The following is an 18,525-nucleotide window of genomic DNA, read 5'->3' on the forward strand; positions in this document are numbered from 1 at the left end:
AACGTTACTTTAAAAAAGTAATTAGTTATAGTTACTGATTACTTTGTCAAAAAAGTAACTCAGTTACTAACTGAGTTACTCAGTTACTAACTGAGTTACAAGATCATAAAAGTAACTAATTACCAACAAAAGTAACTACTTAGTTACTTTTTTCATTAAAGAATGCAAGAATTACTACAATAGTAAAATATAAATGACTAATGACTGGAACATAATAAAATGTATGTCCAAATGTTTTATATAAACCTGAATAATTTAAACTAATACGCACTTAACAGGAGGAACTACTAATACGAACATTACACTAATCTAGACTATTAAAAGGTCACTGTGTGATATTTAACAAAAACCCAATCAGCTAAAATTTAAAATTGCAAATAGAAACACCTGCAAAGGTTCCCGAGCCTTTAAATCTCAGTCTAGTTAAATTACAGAAATAAATGTAATTTTGCACAGTATTCTAATTTTTCCAGCTTCACATAATTGTGTGTTTTTACTAGCATTTCTGTTGCTGGTAATCTAGTAACGGTTAAATAAATAAATAAATATCCTTTAAAATGACACTAGAAGAGGCACAGATCTGATGGAGGACTTACATTTACTAACTTGGGTCAGACCCAACCACAGAAGAGCTGAAGCTGGGTGGTAAACACACACAGGTAGTTCCAATAACACCTGAGCTCCATGACGTCTGAGACTGATGCATCAGTGTTACAGCGGGACTAAAGACACGATCAGGAACAGGTTACAGCTGGATGATCTAGGAAGGCAGAAGATCAGGACGTCTGAGCGGTGAACAGGTGAGCGGACCTTCGGGACGTCCCGCTGTCACGCTAAGGGCACGGCTGCAGACCCGCAGATTTGCTGCTGCAGCAACAAATCTGCGGGGGTCTGCAGCCGTAGATATTCATCACGTCCTCCTCGTTCTTCATGGGCCGTGATGCACTTGGATGAAAACATCTACCTCTTTAGCTCCTGATCAGCTGATGATGACAGCTTCAACACACCGCGCTGCTTAACGCACGCATTTTCTTATCAGTAACAGAAACGACGTTTTGATAAAAGAAGACGTAATTAATCAGTTTGCTCGTTACAGAAAGAAATATTTTTTATTAACGCGGTTATTTTAAACAGAGTTATTCCCGTTGTGTCTACAGAATGCAGCGACTGAGACAGTGAGGGTCTCCGCCCACCCGGCCAATCATCATCGTGTTTGTAAGCGCGTTACCGACACCTCTCTCTCCCTGCCTGCAGCTGAAGCGTGGCGGTCAGAAAGACTCACACTGCTGCTCAACGTTCGACAAGCACATAGTAACGCACAACGTTCCGTCCCCAGTAACGGTAACGGCGTTGCAACGACGGGAAAAGTAATTAATTAGATTATTCCGTTACCTATAAAAGAACGCCGTTAGAAACGCCGTTATACTTAAACGGCGTTACTCCCAACACTGCCGATAACCAATGCTTACTGATACTAAACATATTTTCCTACACTTTTGATTTGACAGAAGTTATAGGAGCAATAAGTAAGAATGAAGAGTGATATCCTGTGGTAAAATTTGGTTACTGCAGTCTATTTTGCTAATCTGAAAATGACTCTCACTGCCGTTCCGTGAGTTTCATGGCTGTTATGCATCAGTGCCAAAATATCATAGATGATGAACAAAGACGAGTCATATACAGTGGGTTGATGGGTAGAAAAATACATTGTTATATCTGGTGTTAGCACTCTTGGGTGTTCACGGTAGAGAGCACTTACTACAGGTATTACGGTAATATGTCTCTGGCATTACAGGAAGTGTTGTTTGTCATCCTGTTTTTATAGTTCTGAGCGACTCATGAAAGGAAGTAAAACACCACGATTGACTCGTTATTCACATCACACAAACATTTCACTGTAAAATCGAGTTATTGGTAATTGAAAAACTGGCTTGACATGTTTTTAAAGCTGACCATTTGCTTATGACTCACCGTTAGCATTGTTAGCCCAATGTTAGCCTCGAGCCTGCTTCACCCGATAGAGTAAAACAAAAAGATGCTGTGGCTTCTTAGGGGTACAAGAACCTGTAGCCCGTTTTAGAAGACACACCACGCTAGCAAATAAGTGATACTGCCACCATGGTGTGTCTTATGAACGCGCCATGGCGGCATGGCGTTTTGGGAATTTTGCGGCATTCGTGCCATCATGCTTGGTAGTAATACTACCGCAATGCTGGACTTGTGAATGCATTTTACGCCTTGGTGCAACAGAGGGGCCTGTCATGATCATGTGGGGAGTTAATGTCAAGCTCAGGCCGGCAAGTATATTAAGAATGAAAAAACTGGCAGTCAGTTCATCTTTTTGTAAACAGAACCAGCTGGGATGATAATCTGGATAAACGCTCCTGGAGGTTTTCTCCATTAGAGCTGGAGGTCAGATCACCAGAGCCTACGCAGAGACAGTGAGGGACAGACACCTTTGGGAGCGGCTTGTTGAAAAAAAAAAACCTTAATGAGCACGGCTTTGATTGCTATAAAAAGCAAGTTTTGTCCAAGATAAACCTAAGTTCGCAACAGCGCAGAGACCACCCCACTACCCCCTTAATACCACCTTTGTGAAATCTTTTGCAAAAAGGACACGATTGTGCCACATTTCCGCCAAGGTCTGACCACTTATGAGTGATCTAAAGCTCCCTGATTCCGCCACAGCGTTGCGGCAAATTGACAAAATTGTTTTTAAAAACGGCTTCTGTATCCCTCTATTTTACTGGCTTCTGTTCTTTAAACAACTCTGGAGCTTTTTACCTGCCAGTGTCAAATTACACTTGAATAAATGCAGACTCAGCAATGTCACAAACTCACTGATTGTAAACAGTAACTATGACCCTCTTGTTTTTTTAAAGCAAAAAATTGACAACAACACAGGAGTAGATCTGTTTAGTTGTAACCTTCCTTCCGCCATGACTGTAGAATTTTTACATATTGCTCCTTTAAGGGACCTCCCTGAGCTAAGGAGAACTTTTTTAACCCACAGAGTTGGGTGATAAATGTAGGATAGTAAATGTTGTGCTTTTAAGCTTAATGTATTACCTCTACTTATGACCAATAAGCTCTGATACTCTATTTAAAAATAGAATATCAACCTGCTTGGTCTTTGGATGTTTCATCAGAAGATTCTAGGATTCTTTTTCTTTTTCAGGGATCAAACACACTCTTCGTCTCAATTCAGGCAGAGTCAGGTTTATAAAAGATAAGAGATTTATTTTCTAAACAAATAAAAACATGACAACTTAACCAATGCTACTGTGATGGATGAAACTAAGAGGATGGGATCTGATGTATGGTGACTATGTGTGAAAGTTTATCAGAACCTTCGTATCTAGAAGAACTGAGTTCTGGGTGTAAAAGGGAGAATTTGGTTTGCATTAAGCTATGAAGTTGGTTCTCATCACAAAGGCATCAGACGCAATCTGTGTGTCTACCTCACCCTTTCTTTGGAGACCCTCTTCAAGGATCCGAAGGTCAGGGAGGTCGGATGACCTCTGGGCACCGAGGTTTGGTAGATTAACCGCAGCACCGACTCTCCAGTCCAGAGATGTTTCGGGTCACAACAGATAGATGAAATCGTTTGCGTCTAGAACAGCTGTTTCTGAATAGCTGAAGGAACCGTTTTGCTGTGTCAGCTGTTAGCGTGTAGGAGGGTTTTGACAGCTTGTCAAAAATGCTCTGGGTTAAAGAGGTTTCGCTACAAATGGCCTGTCTCTAGCTTTCTCTAGAACTGAATGCTGAATCTCACAGGATGCTGGAAAGCACCAAGCACCAAGCTGGAAGTTGAAGTGCTGAATCACTGTAAGTGATTCTGTTTTAATATTCTCATATTATGAATTCTTGGCCAACTGGAACGTGCAATTGTTAAGGGGTGTTCACAAGCAAACCTCATAACGTCACGCCTCTTTCAGATACAGGATGTTCTGATTTGTGGCTAAGAAAATATCTATGTGTCACAACGGTTACTTAACTTTAATTTATCTCTAATGAACCTTGTGTCTGAGTGTAGATAATGATTCACTTGTTAAACCAACATTACTGATCATAATATCAAAATGTTTCATTTCAACCAGAGTAATTTAAGCACAGATTAATCAACCCTATTAATTTAAGCACAGATTAATCAACCCTATTAATTTGAGCACAGATTAATCAAAACATTATTGATCATTTCATATAACATTTGTTTATTCTATTTCACGATTGATTAACTCATATGGGCTGAAAATAGTCACTTTATTCAGAGGCACGAGGAATCCTGTGGTGTTATCAGAAGAAGGCCTTGTTTGGGAACACAGGCTGACATCGTGTTCCTCCTGAAATGTCAACAAGGTTTGCAGAACCTTGTTGCGTGTTGGAAGGTAGAATAAGAAATCCACCTTAGAGCTGGAAGGTATGTCTTCCGGTGACCGGTGGCATGTAGGTCAGTTTTTAGGTGAAAACTGACCATTGCTGGACGTTACATAAATAAAGACTGCCCTGCTCCTCTTGTTAGATAATAACCTGATTCTCGTTGATTTTTGTGTGACTGGTCTGCAGGAAAGCACCAAGCTGTGTTCATTTAGAGGGAATTTACAGGAGCTATCAAAGGACCACAGAGATAATAATGAACCCATATTTAAGATGTTATGAGCATCTTAATGGTGGGTTCATTAAAAAGATATCCAGTGCTAACTGAGCACAGATAGCCAAGAGACAGTTTTGTTAAATCAGACTAAAATTCAGATGGATGCTTGTGTCAAACTAAAGCAGAACCCCAGGAACTCGGCTCTACCATCTCTGCATTACCGCTATTTGATCTCCTGTCTGTCTCCAGTTTTTTTACCGTCCATAGCTACACGGTCCTGGACAATGGTATCCGTATGAATACAATTATTCTCTCCACTGGAAAGCAAATCAAGCCAAATCCAGTCTGACAGCGTTTTATAACAAGGCCTGCTGAACTTCATGGTGCTTAACCCGGGGCATCCATTACTCACTCCCTCATTTTCTCTACTGCTTCTCCTCAGGATCTCAGCGAGCCAGTGCCTTCTCTGGCAGTCATCAGGTGAGGCTCGGGACACCTTGGACAGCTCTCTCGTCCATCACAGGAATCCATTACTGTCTCTGTGTTCTTCAACTTTGGCTTTCCTTTGATCTTTCAACCAACTTTTCACATAAAACAACACAGAAACAAAAGTAGCTTTAAACATGCTCAGTAGCATAACTAAAGGGGTGATTCAACACAATCATAGATGAAGTTTAATGCTTGATGATAGTCTGATCAGAAGTTAGCAGAATTTTATTATTAATTAAAACACATTTGTTTTAGTTTTTAGTTTCATTAGAGATCAGCAAAGAAAGTGAGATTTTCCTCCATCAACTCAGAGTGTGATGTTCATCCATCCATCCACCAACCGACCGACCCTCCCACCCTTCTAACCAATCAATCCACTCATCAGTTTACCAACCAACCACACAAGGTTTGCAAATGTAACCCCACCCCGAGTATTCCAACCGAGCTAATCAGTGCCGAGCACGAGCAGTGTACGTCACACGCCGCGATGCTCAGTTTCTCAAAAATGACGACGATGGTGGCATAAGCGGAGTTCGCTGCGGCTCTTTCCTCTGTTCTAAATGACTTGAACATGTCTTAAAATCACAACAAGAAGTGTTACAGAAAGATATTTGCAATGTCGCCAGACGCCATCTTTGAGTACAGCTAAAAAAGTACAGCATCACACAATACAGTGGTCATTTCTGCTTTTCCTCTGATTGGTTGTTCTTGAGCTGCCCCCACCCCATGGTGCTCTCTGCCTCTGAGTAGCCAGACTTGTCCTCTGTGTAGGATAGACAGAGGACGAGATTGGCAGGCCAGGCTCCATCCATCCATCCATATTAACAAACATCCATTTTCTGCACCTTATCACACCATCACTGCGAAACAAGAAGCTTGAACTTTAAAATACTCACTTTCATCCCAGAGAGAGATTCTCAGGTCCTTCTGATTCAGGAACACATTCTCTGGTTTAAAAATAGTGAGTATTAATGGGTTAATATCCAAAAACTGAGAGCTTGTGCACAGTTTGCTAAAGGACTGACAAGTTGGATTTATTAAAACAAATGAAGAAAAAAAATACAACCTTGCTGTAATTCAGTTCAAATCCCCCAGCGTCTGACTACAGTTTCCTGGAAAGTCTTTAGTGGAACTGAGGACTGTTCTGGAGAAAAAATGTGGACTTCCCGCTCGTCTCTGTGCACCGAACTGAGCACCACTGAGATCTCCCAGGAGAAATCTGAGAGCCCTCAGACCTGATGTACAGTAGGGGAGCTCAGCCCGACCGGCATCTCCTCCTCATTCAGTCATTCAGATGTTAAAATGCGCTGATTTGGGCCACAAGAGGGACAAATGGGAAAAATACGAGCATTGTTTGAGTCAGATATGCAGTTGATGTTAGCGGCGGGATAATGCATGTATACACAGACACTTCTTTGTTAACTTTGAGTGTGTGTGTCCATGTTGTGTGAGTGGAAGCGTTTGTTTCTGGATGAAGGCCTGAGATACAAGGACAGACCTGAAGCAGGATGTGAAGCGGGTGTGTCGCACATTTTTTCATCGTCCCCACACACTCAGTTACACACGGTTCTACTCAGCCGGGATTTCCATCCACTGTAAAACAAAAACTGTATGAAAAGTGTTTCAAAGCAATTAAAAAGCAACTACTTCATCCACGCTCATCCTAAAGCCCTTCCCAGCCTGGTTGCTCCTTTAATTTTTATTTTTTTTGCAAAGGTTAATGAACTTGTTTTGAATTCCTTCACCTCCTAACAGGAACTACATTCCAAGCATTGAAAATAGCGGCTCAAACAAAGACAGGAAGTGATGTGAGAGCACTTCCCATCAACTCCCATGTGAATTCATCTCAGTCCTGCAGACTCGTTCACCCCTTCGCCTCCCGCTCGGCCCCACCCTGAAGGAAGTCGTAGCAAAAATTAAATGAAAAACCTTCAGATTTGCAGCTCCAACCTTTAACACATCCTCCCGGTTAACCCTGCCATTAGACACCAAGCAAAAACAAAAGTCTTCCAATTGTTCATCGTCTTTGATCTCCTCGATCAGAGCCTTCACTCAGTCTGTCCGTCAGAACTGGTTTGATTGGGATCACTGGCCCGAGCTTGCCTTTCCCTTGGACCACTTTGACATAAATGCAGATGTATCGGTGGTGAAGAGTGCAGGTTCCATTTGTAACATGTGTCAGGGTGTGTTTTTCACTTGATTCAATGCAAACCTGCTGTGACCTCCGACTTCTGATTAATATGGCGTTCTGCTGCAGGGAGAGCAAATACCTGTAGGTTCAGGAGAGTACGTTTCACTTCAGCGTTCCCCTAGACTGTTTGTTTTGTCACGTTTCATTTGAAGATGACAAATGTTCATAGAGGAGAACACGTTTTAAAAGTGAATAGAAACTATAGTTATTCCCAAGATGGAAAAGCCTAACTGAACTAGTTTCATATGTTTGCCAATGAAAAAATGAGCTTTTCAGTGTTGAAAACAAGCACGAGCTCTGATCTACATGTTAAATGGACGCTAATCGTTTATGGAGTCTATACAGTAGCACACGCCATTTAATGTTGATGAAATGGTTCTGTAGTAACATCAGACGGAGAATATGGGGTGGGAGACAGGAAGCGTCATTTAGTCCGAGGCTCAATCTGCAGAAGCAGATCTTCCGGTCAGCGGGTGCTTCCCTGCGTTAGCGCTACAATAATACATGAGTCACGCAGCAGGCTGATAGATGAGGAGATGGACAGGAGGGAAGGGTGGGCTGAGATGAGGGTCTAACAAAAGCACGTTGAGCAGGAGAATCAGAAATGCGTTATGTCGGCGAGCCGGGTGGTCCGTTTGGGCCGTAACACCGTCTGCTGGTGGAGAGGCCCGTTTAACTGTGAAGAGGTGTCAAATAGGTGCTTTCTGTTTTCATCTCTGCAGGAGAAGGTTCCGTGTGTGTGTGTGTGTGTGTGTGTGTGTGTGTGTGTGTGTGTGTGTGTGTGTGTGTGTGTGTGTGTGTGTGTGTGTGTGTGTGTGTGTGTGTGTGTGTGTGTGTGTGTGTGTGTGTGTGTGTGTGTGTGTGTGTGTGCTTCTCATGTTTGGAAATCCTGCCTTATGAAGCGGACATATCCCTCCAGAGCTGTTGTGTCCTATCCTGCATGTTTCAGATGTTTCTCTACTCTGTTACTCCAACTCATTACAAATTCAGCCTATCAAGTTGCGTTAAATACGGTGAATCACAGGTTGATTGAAATCAGGTGCCTAAGCAGGGAAACATCTAAAACCCGAAGGACCCTCTAGGATTGGGATTCAGCATCAAATCTACGTGTAACTGCAGGACACGATACCGCTACATCACAAGAAAGACAATTACCCAGGGTTTTGGGATTCACATAGGAATAACAAACCATCCCAAATGTGAAAAGTCCGCACAGAAACACAATTTTTCCTAAATAGATTTTTCGTTTTTCCTTTGTTTCTAAAATTATCATCATTAACATGGCGTCCTTTCTAGAAATGTCCTCGTCCACAAAAACATGTGAAAATGCTGTAACTATTCCAGGCCTGTGTGTAACGCCGCTGAAATACACACTCAACAGCAGACAGGGAGTGAAACATGTGTGTGAAGCCTAGGTTAGGTTAGGAGTGGGGATATGATTTCAAAGCATTTCATTTTAGCTGTCAACATGAAAATATGAGGGTAGAGTTTCAGCCTGTACTCACTTCAGTACTCGTTTTTAGAAAATTTCAGCCAGTGGTTCTCAGTCCTGGTCCTGGAGGGCAGGTATCCAGCACATTTGGGGGGTTCCTCTGCTCCAACCTACTAGACTTAGGTCTAGTCCACATGTAGCCAGGTTTTTTTTTTTATGAATATCCGCCCCTCCAAAAACTTGCATCCACACCACCTCGTTTAAAAAGAAACTCTGTCCACGCGTACCCGGATAAATACGTTGTTAAGGACATGCCAGACCTGTAGGCGGCAGTACTTCCCCCGTTCTTAACCTCGTCCTTCGTCTGTGGTCTTCCGCAAGGAGCAGTAATTCCACTTGCAAAAACAAACAAGCAGAAAGCGCTTGGACAATTGATAAAGCGAGCGCAGCTCTGAGGGCATCCATGATGTCGGCTAGTGTAAACACAGGTCGTACACGTGATGTCAGCATTTTTTTGTCGCGGAAAGTGACGTTGCGGACCTTAAAACTCCGGTTTTGTCTGTCCACACACAGACACCCAAAACGGAGAAAACGCAGATCTTCACTTTGGCCGGAGTTTTTAAAAAGATCCGTTTTCGTGTGGATGACAGGCCAAAACGTAGAAAAATATCTACGTTTTGGCAAATCCCTGGCTACGTGAGGACAGGGCCTCAGTGGTTGATTCACCTGCAGCAGCTCATCAGGCTCTGCAGATCACCTGCCGACTTAAATCAGGTGTGTTGAAGCAGGGTTAGATCTAAAACATCAGAACACTGGCCCTCCAGGACCAGGATTGAAAACCACTGGCCTGATGCGTGGTTTCACTGTGAATACAAGGTTTGAGTGATTAAAAGCATGAATCTGTTATCAGCTAATTCCATGTAGATCCCAAGAAACTGACGAAAAAGAGAACAAATGTTTTATTCTACCCTAAGAGCTTTAGGGTTTGAGTTTCCCTGTGATGGAAGTAGGAAATGTCACACTAGAGTAATGATACAAGTGGGTTGTGCTCTGGTCTCTACCACACCCTAACATCATGGAAGGAATTATTCATAAAAAATGAGGATTTTTCCCAAAAAGAACCAAAGTCTGCAAACTGTAACGTCTTTACAAGCAGCCACCAGTTGTTGTTTGTGAAGGTCAGACAGGAAACGAACAGTTTTGATTTGGTCCCTGTAAAACCCTTTTTTTTAAACAAATTGTTAAAGATGGAAACAGGAAGTATTAGAATTACTCAGAATGTTTGTTTTTATAATTTTGATTAATTAAACTATAGTTTACTAACAGCTTTTCAAAGCTAGAGTTGGTAGATTTTGTTGTTTGTATGGACAGAGTAGCAGTTACTCAGAAATGAGAAGGGCTGGGGGAGGGGACACACACACACACACACACACACACACACACACACACACACACACACAAACCTCTGTACAGATGGTGTGCAGCCATCGATTACAACCTAGTGAGCAACTCTCATCGGTGCCTCGTTCCATTGGCTGTCCGCACTGATTCACTTTCCCAGTCTAATCAGCTCTTTGCTTTTATCTCAGCCTGTGTTTGCATATCCTCTGTGTGTGTGTGTGTGTGTGTGTGTGTGTGTGTGTGTGTGTGTGTGTGTGTGTGTGTGTGTGTGTGTGTGTGTGTGTGTGTGTGTGTGTGTGTGTGTGTGTGTGAAGGAGAGGTCAAAGAGCAAGAGAGGGAGAGTAAATGAGTTGCAAAGCACAAAGCCTGCAGATGGCTTCGGTAACCTCTGGCTCTCCATCTTTGTCAGGAAACTTAAAGCAACCACCTTTAGTCTCACTTCTGATTAAAGCTGATTATTTATTGTAAAGGCCTAATTAATCTTTGATGTTTTCTTTGTTTTGTTTTCTATTCCAAATGTTAAAATTAAGTTCAAATTTTCAAACATTTTGATTCCCAGTTTCACCGTCAATGACCACCGGACCGGAGAGCTCGTTCAGTGGAACATGCTGCTGGTGTGTGAACAAACTCATCGCTGTTCTTCATCCCAGTTAGACTTAAAGCAGCAATCCAGAGTTTCCCCCCTTTCAGGAATTGTGTATGACTTTTTGTAAAAACCATGTACTTACCCTGTACTGTGATGACATCAAGTTTTCTTTTTGCTAAGTCTGTCCCCGTTTCGTAGAGCTTGTTGCCGTTTGAGTTGAGCACCGCCCAGCATTAACCGACAGCGTTAGACATGCTCTTACGTAACGATGTCAATCATACAGTTTACATGTTCGTAAAACTGATGCAGAATTGGTGACATTACTTCTGGATAAGTCATTCTTTATCATATATATGGATATGTATGAATGAACAGCATAATATAAGAACAATAGCTGTGAAAACAATATGATGTTGCTCAGTAGGCTGACTAAAGAGCACGTTCACGAGACGAGAGGTGTTGCGTCAGCGTCATCACAGAAGTAGCAGAAGTAGTAAGAGAGGGACTGAAAGGTGCAATATATATATATTTGCCTCTAGATGGTGCCGGCGCAGAACAAGCTGTGAATTTCTGCATTAACCCTTTGATGCATGAATTATGAAATCTTCAACCATGATTTTTTTAACATTTTTTTTTCATTCATCTTTAGGTGTGAATGAAACAAATTTCATATTTATATGTCTTTTGTAACATTTAATTTACAAATAATTTATTACATGTCCACCTCAGTGGACAGTGTGCATTCTGAACATGAAATATTTTGGCTTGACTTACTGAAGGACAAATGGAGGGGCTCAAATGCAATAAAGTCTTCAACAGCTGTGCTTAATAGCAAAAATAAATAAATAACAATTTTGAATCCTGTCCACTGTAGTGACCATTATGCATCAAACGGTTAATAATGATCACAGCTTCCGATAAACCAGTAAACAGTCCGGCACATGTTATTTTTCACATTGCCTGATGTTGTCTCCATTTGTTTTTTATGTTCCTTCCAGGAAATTCTCTGTTGCTGCATCTTGGTTACATAAATAAACGTGCATTGATGACCTTCACACTTTAAAACGGCCTGCTCAGTTGCACAGTTAATTCTGAGTAGGCTACTATGGGTAATTAATGCACTGTATTTTCTAACTTTACCTGAAAATGTTTCCAGTTTTTGTAATTTGACCCGAGTGTTCGAGCCTTTTCCCACGTCATACACGCTGGTCCAACCGTTGAGCAACGATGTTCAGATGGATGAAGCACAGAGTGCTAGTTTACTGATTCCAATTTCAATAACACGTTGCAATAAGACTCCCTTTATTAACATTACTTAGTGCATCATTAAGCATTCATAAACAAAGGGTGCCTTTATTAATGTTACTGTTATTTGTTAACTGTTAAAGGTGCAATATGTAAGAATACAGTGAGAATTTAACTGTGAGAAAATCCCAAAAGATTCTAATGTTTCAGTCATATTTCACATCCAGCTGGCCGGGTGGGGGTGGGGGGTGGGGGGGGGGGGTCAGCTGTCCTTTCAAAACAAAGGAAAGAGGGACGTGACTATTGTTTACCATCAGTGAGTGTGGGGGTGCCGTGTCTACTGCTAGCTAAATAATACATTTTATTTCAACAGCGCCTTTCTGAACACTCATGGACACTTTACAGAGATAAAATACACAACAATAAAAGATAAAACAGCATAAAACAAACAGACAGATTGGAGCAACGAGAGTAATTATTGGAATGCTAGATGGAACAGGTGAGTTTTGAGTCTGGTTTTAAAGAGAGTGAGGGAATCAATGTTACGGAGGTCAGGAGGAAGTGAGTTCCAGAGCTGGGGAGCAGAGCGGCTGAAGGCCCTGCTCCCCATAGTGACCAGACGGAAAGGTGGGACTGAGAGGTGGATGGAGGAGGAGGACCTGAGGGAACGGGTGGAGGTTGAAGGATGAAGGAGGTCTGAGAGGTACGGTGGAGCTAGGTTATGGATGGCTTTGAATGTATATAGCAGAATTTTGAATTGGATTCTGGAAGTGACTGGGAGCCAGTGGAGCTGCTGAAGAACAGGGGTGATGTGGTGGAAGGAGGGAGTTCTGGAAATGATACGGGCTGCAGAGTTCTGGAGAAGTTGGAGTTTATGGAGGGATTTGTGAGGAAGACCGAAGAGAAGAGCGTTGCAGTAGTCAATACGGGAAGTGATGAGGCTGTGGACAAGGATGGCAACCGAGTGAGTAGTGAGGGAGGGGCGTATGCGGTTAATGTTACGTAGATGGAAGTAGGCAGACCGGGTAATATTGTTTATGTGGGACTGGAAGGATAGTGAGGAGTCGAGGATGACACCCAGACTCTTGACCTGAGGGGAGGGGGAAACTAAGGAGTTGTCGACGGGAAATGTAAAGCTGTGGATTTTGGATAGTAAAGATTTAGTGCATGCTAGCAAAACTCCAGAGTTGTTTAAAATGGTTGCAGTAACCACATTTCACCACAAGATGCCATTATTACTTCATTTCTACATGATGCACCTTTAAGTGTCCTTCAGGTTAGGACAAAGGACCAGGTGGGGGGTGGGTGTATGCATTACATAATATGGTTAAGCAGTTGTGAATGCTTTATTTATTGCTTATTATGCTTAATAATGCACTAAGTAATGTTAATAAAGGGACCCTTATTGAAAAGTGTTATCCCTTTTTTAATTGTGAATCCTAACGTGGCATTTTGGCTTTATTTGATTTTGATATCTTAATCTTGTTTTTACCTTGGTATTTTACTGATGCTGAAAATTCCCAGATATGGAACAATAAAGCAATGTTCTATTGTATTTCTGTTCTATTCTATTCTATTGTAAATTTACATAAAAATTAGTTGCACATTTATTCATCTTCAACCTTAAAAACATGTTCACAGCTCATGCAACACAAAATTTTTAATGCCGATAAATCTGTAAACGGTATCACTGATTTCTATTTTTTTAAATGCTTTTCAATTTTGATTGTTTAAATTACATTTTTTTTTTTGCAGCGAACCAACTATCATGCAGCAGGATGTGAAACAGTGAGAGAAACCTCGCTGTCTCGTGACAGGCCACTGATTAGAGCGGTGAAAGTGATCCAAAACAGGAAAAACACAAAGACTCCTCGCTGACAGGAAGTCACAGAATCTGGTGAAAATTATCTGTTGGTGTTATTTTAGCACTGAGAGACGATAACAGCGAGAGTTATTCTGTCCTCTCGGTGTTTCCAGTCTCAGGAACAGCTAAGATTTGAGCTGCACCAGAGCCGCAGGCTTATGATATTTCATGAGTAGAAATCATTTAGTGAAAAACAAGTATTTCATATCCCAGAAAACCAAAAGGAGAGGTGATAAAATGATCCTGTTTGTATATTTTCAGGTGTTCCAAAACTTTTGTAGGTCATTAAGTTGCCCCAACGTTAACCTCTCATTATACTTTATTCTCATTTTTGATCAAGAGGAAAATGGTTGCATCTCAATGCTTTTCTGTCAGAGGAACATTCACATGGTCATTTAAATAAGATTCTATAAAAATCTGAAGCATTCATTAACAACGAAGCAGCAAAATAAGTGAAATTAAGAAGTTAGTAAAGGTTTCTGAAACAGTGTCTGCATAAACTGCCTTTTCGAGGAAGTTTCCACTTTGGGTTTAGATCGTAGAAACGCCGTTCCCTGCTAATGAAGTCCAGTCTGGAGTTCTCGTGTACGTTTTCTCTCGGTAGCTGATATAAAACAGCTGGTAGAACAGGTGGATGTAAATCAAGCCCCGTGTTTGTTTGTTTCTGGCCCCCACCTAGTGCCGTTTCTTCCATTCATAATATTTTGGGTTTCCTGGTTCTTCCCTCACCACTCCGCCCGTGGCGGGTTGTTCCCAAGGTCCCGACACAGCAGGGAGTCACAGATGGTGGAATACTAGACGCTTAAATGACTGACTGCTGGTTCTGATCCAGCGGTGCTTCAGCATTTGGAGCCGTTACTCACGGTACGATCTGACTGAACTCTAAGATATCCACGGGAATATATCTCTTAAGAGGCTCCGGTTCTTCCAGAACACCTGTTTGAAGGATCTCTGACCCTAATTTAGTTGGTGTTTGTTTAGCTTTTACCTCTGAAGGCCAAACACCCAAACAAAAATAAGTGAAAAGGTCCGTTAGCTTGAAGGTCACCGCAGGTCTGTTTTCTTGTCTTATTGCCCGTAGAAAACAGCCTTCGTGTCCCAGCTGTCACCTTGAAAACCCAACAGTTGTTGTTTAGTTTGTTAAGTCTGGTCACACGACCCCAAACTCTCAACAGACCGAGGTTTCAATAAGTAAATCAAACTTTATACGGTCCCCTTTAATTGTTTTATCAGAGTTAATGTGTAGCATTATGAGTTTTTTAAACAGCACTAGATTTATTAACTCTAAACGACTGAGAACCATTAAAGTGTCAGAAATACGTTTATCTTTTAATTCCCCTTTCCTCCTGTTGTTGATTTTCACCGTGCTCCTTATTCCATACGGGTTTGTTTTAAGATCGACCCTTAAAGCAGCCTCCTAAGTTTTTATGACGCATGTTAGCCGTCTTGTCAACCTATTAGGACTCTTGACCAAACTCCATATGAGGCTTTAATTAGTAGAAAGAGCCAGAGTGAATAGTAACGGAATGAAATGACTGTTTCCCCCTCTCCTCTGACACAGGACTAGCCTGCATGAGATATGGTCTCAAGGTCTCATGCATTTGCTTCTAACCTGCTTATTTTCAGCTCAACAGAAGAATGAAGAATGGACTCTTTTCTTTTAATTAATCAAAGAACTCTATTTTAATAAAGCTAATCCAATCAAGTGTTAGTCAATAAATAAGATGTGACCAATCTGTGAAATCAAAATATTGATTACTTTATGATAATCCTATAGAATATAATAAGTAATATAACTTTAAATGTTTCCACTGGGACTGATCTCACGTAGCGTTAAAAGACATGACACATTACTTTCACTGATCCAATCAGAATCTGCCAGATCTGACGGAGGCAGGGTTTTGGTGGTGTTTGGTAAATCTGTCAACTTTTCATTCGACCATAAACCAAAACATCCGAAGTATAAAACTGCCACGTCATCTCTAACGCCAGTTCAAAGCGTTCTAGAGAAGATGTCGGAGGGGCCAATCCGTAGCTTTCCTCTTCAGCCAAAAGAACCAACGGCAAGCTGGATAAAATCTGTTGCTGTTCCAAATGCTGCAACGGTTCCTTTCAGAATAGAAGCTGAACCATCAAGACCCAGGCTCGGGTCTCACCAGACGCCAACAAAATTGTCGTGACCCGGAAGTTTCTCAAAGACTGGTCTGGTCGGCAACCGATGCTTTTCCTACCAGCTTCCCAGAGAAGGCCAAGCTGGACCTCGACATTCCTGATCTAGACGGGGACTTCCGCTAAGGGTATGTAGGCCGACGAAATGTGTTTATGAATCTCCTAATCAAAGCTTGGCACGAAGACATCACCTTCACTTCCCATCAGATCTAATCGCTTGTTCGGATTTGCTGGTTCTGAACAACACTCCACATCACACCATTCTCCGTCTCATTCACCTTAGTTACACCATACATTTAGTGTTAAAGTTAGTCTAGTTTAATTTGTTTTTAATACATTTTTAAACTTTTAAACTTGACTCTCTCTCTCTTCTGTTGTCACCGAGTGAATACGAAGCTGTTATCTAATCTCTGCAATTAAAAAGTTCCAATCTTCTGGTTTAAAATAACCTCACAGATCCATAAGGTTGATTTCATATTTTCTATGGAATCCTGTGTCTTATGGCTTATTAAATAATGTGTAATTTAAATCACTACAGAATTCTTGGTTGTTTCTCAGAGGTTATTTTCTAAAACTGTACTGAAAACCAAAATACATGTAGAATTTGAGACAAATAGAAAAATAACAGGAAACATGAATTCAGTCACTGTGGAGAAACAGTGTTAGGATCTTGTATTACATAATTATTTACATAAAATTCATGCAAAACCTGTCATCAGCAGCTGGAATGTGTTGATATTTCTGCCAAAAATATTAACTAAATACAAAGTACAAAAATGAGAGTGTTGGTTTCTATGGTTACATCTGCATATTAGCTGATTTTGATACATCAGGAAAAGAAAACACTTAATTTTATTAACATTTGAAGTAACTGTAGCATTCACTCAGTATTGAGAAGGCCAGATCTAAATGACATTTACTGAAGCCATCCGTGTCATCAACCAAGAGCTGGGCAAGAACAAGAAACCATAGTTCATTTTCCCCATTAACCGTTATGCACAGCTAATTGCATTGATATTTGTCTGTCTGCTAAAAAATCAATCAATCAATCAATCAATCAATCAATCAAGGCTTTATTTATATAGCGCCTTCCCCACCCATTACGGGAGACCAAGGCGCTGACGAACAAAATACAATCATGATAAAAGAAATTAAAACATTGAATATGAAACTGAGTTAAAAGCAAAAAATCAAAACTACATAAAAGCCAACTTCAGGCATGTTCAGGAAATGCTAAACAAAACAAAAAAAGGGTTTTCAGGCGACTTTTGCAGACCGGCAAAGAAGTAGCCTGCCTAACTGACTGTGGGAGCTGGTTACAGAGTGATGGTCTCCACAAGTCCAACACCTTGTACGAGGGACAACTAGCAGGCCCTGATCAGAGGAGCGCACAATAAAATTACACCTTTTCCCATAAACATTTCCATTTACATGAATATGCTTAGTTACAAGTCTAGTTACGATTGTCAGCTGCAGCTAAAAATACATTTATTATTTAAACTCTGTGGTTCTTTCTCCTTTTGCCGTTAAGTCCGGGGCACACCGGAGTCAGATGCACCGCGCCGCAGAAGCGCCACAGTTTTGAGAAGTCAAGTGGTCACACAGGACGCAAGGCGCCGTTGAGCGCTTCTTGGAAAGTCTTGCGATAGACTCTTTTGTTTTTATGCTATCAGACTTGCTGTCGATTTTTGAGAGACTCTAATTCACAAAAAATTGGTAAGTACGTTATTTATTAGAGTATTTTAAGATCAATAGTACTTTAAAGTTATCAATACTGCGGTTGGGTTTGTGCCGTAACTTCGTTCGGCGTCATCCGTACTCCACAATGTTGGAAACAGCTGCAGCGCTGCGCTGCCGTGTAGCAACTCTCAGTAACTATAGCGGCTTCTATTTAAAATGACGGCGCAATGCGACGTCTCCCATGTGCCCCAACCAGGCTTTAATTAGTTTATTAGTCGTCTTTTTTGTCAAACAGGTTTGTTTCTGTACGTCAATGAAATATTACTATACTTCTAGTAGGAAATTACTGTAAATAAAGGCTTGTGACTTAATTTGAAGTTAACGTAGTTCACCTTTAACCTAGCCAATAGCTTATCGGTCCTGTTGCCATTTCTCTGAACAGATAATGTTCAGGAAACTACAACAGCTACCACAGAACTTATTTATAGGTTTTACACAGAAACACACAATAAAATGACTAAAATGCCTCTATCAGTTACTATTATTATGTATTTCACATAAATATACTATATTTGGTGCTTAAGGTGTTTTTTGTGCAACCATTACAGAATTACATTCAAAGGTGAACAATGCAGTACGTTAACCAGGCATGTTTGTTTTTGGCCTGGGGGAGGACATGCTAACTCCACACAGAAAGGCTGCAGCCCGGATTCAAACCCACAACCTTTTTGAGGCAACAGTGTTCCAAATGCGCCACCGTGCAGATTAAACACGCTTTGAATTTCAGTGATTACTGTCATGTTCTGTATCCTCTTGTCTTCTTTGCCCCTTGTTGTCCCCAGCTCCCTCCTGGTTTCCCTCATGTTCTCCATTC

General features: G+C 41.3%; 1 long non-coding RNA gene across 2 annotated transcripts; it reads right to left on the reverse strand.

Annotated features, from left to right (window-relative positions):
* Window positions 1-144: 144 nt before the first annotated feature.
* Window positions 145-11,176, reverse strand: LOC139070490 (uncharacterized). Of its 2 annotated transcripts, XR_011520986.1 has the most exons (4): window positions 10,836-11,176; window positions 6,150-6,676; window positions 5,980-6,030; window positions 145-5,175 (listed from the first exon to the last, which is right to left on the reverse strand). It is a non-coding gene; the product is annotated as an uncharacterized lncRNA (long non-coding RNA). The 2 variants fall into 2 exon arrangements; XR_011520985.1 differs by having other exon boundaries at window positions 6,150-11,176.
* Between the last annotated feature and the right edge of the window lie 7,349 nt (window positions 11,177-18,525).

Source organism: Nothobranchius furzeri, chromosome 6 (genome assembly GCF_043380555.1).
Source record: "Nothobranchius furzeri strain GRZ-AD chromosome 6, NfurGRZ-RIMD1, whole genome shotgun sequence".
Lineage (NCBI taxonomy): Eukaryota > Metazoa > Chordata > Actinopteri > Cyprinodontiformes > Nothobranchiidae > Nothobranchius > Nothobranchius furzeri.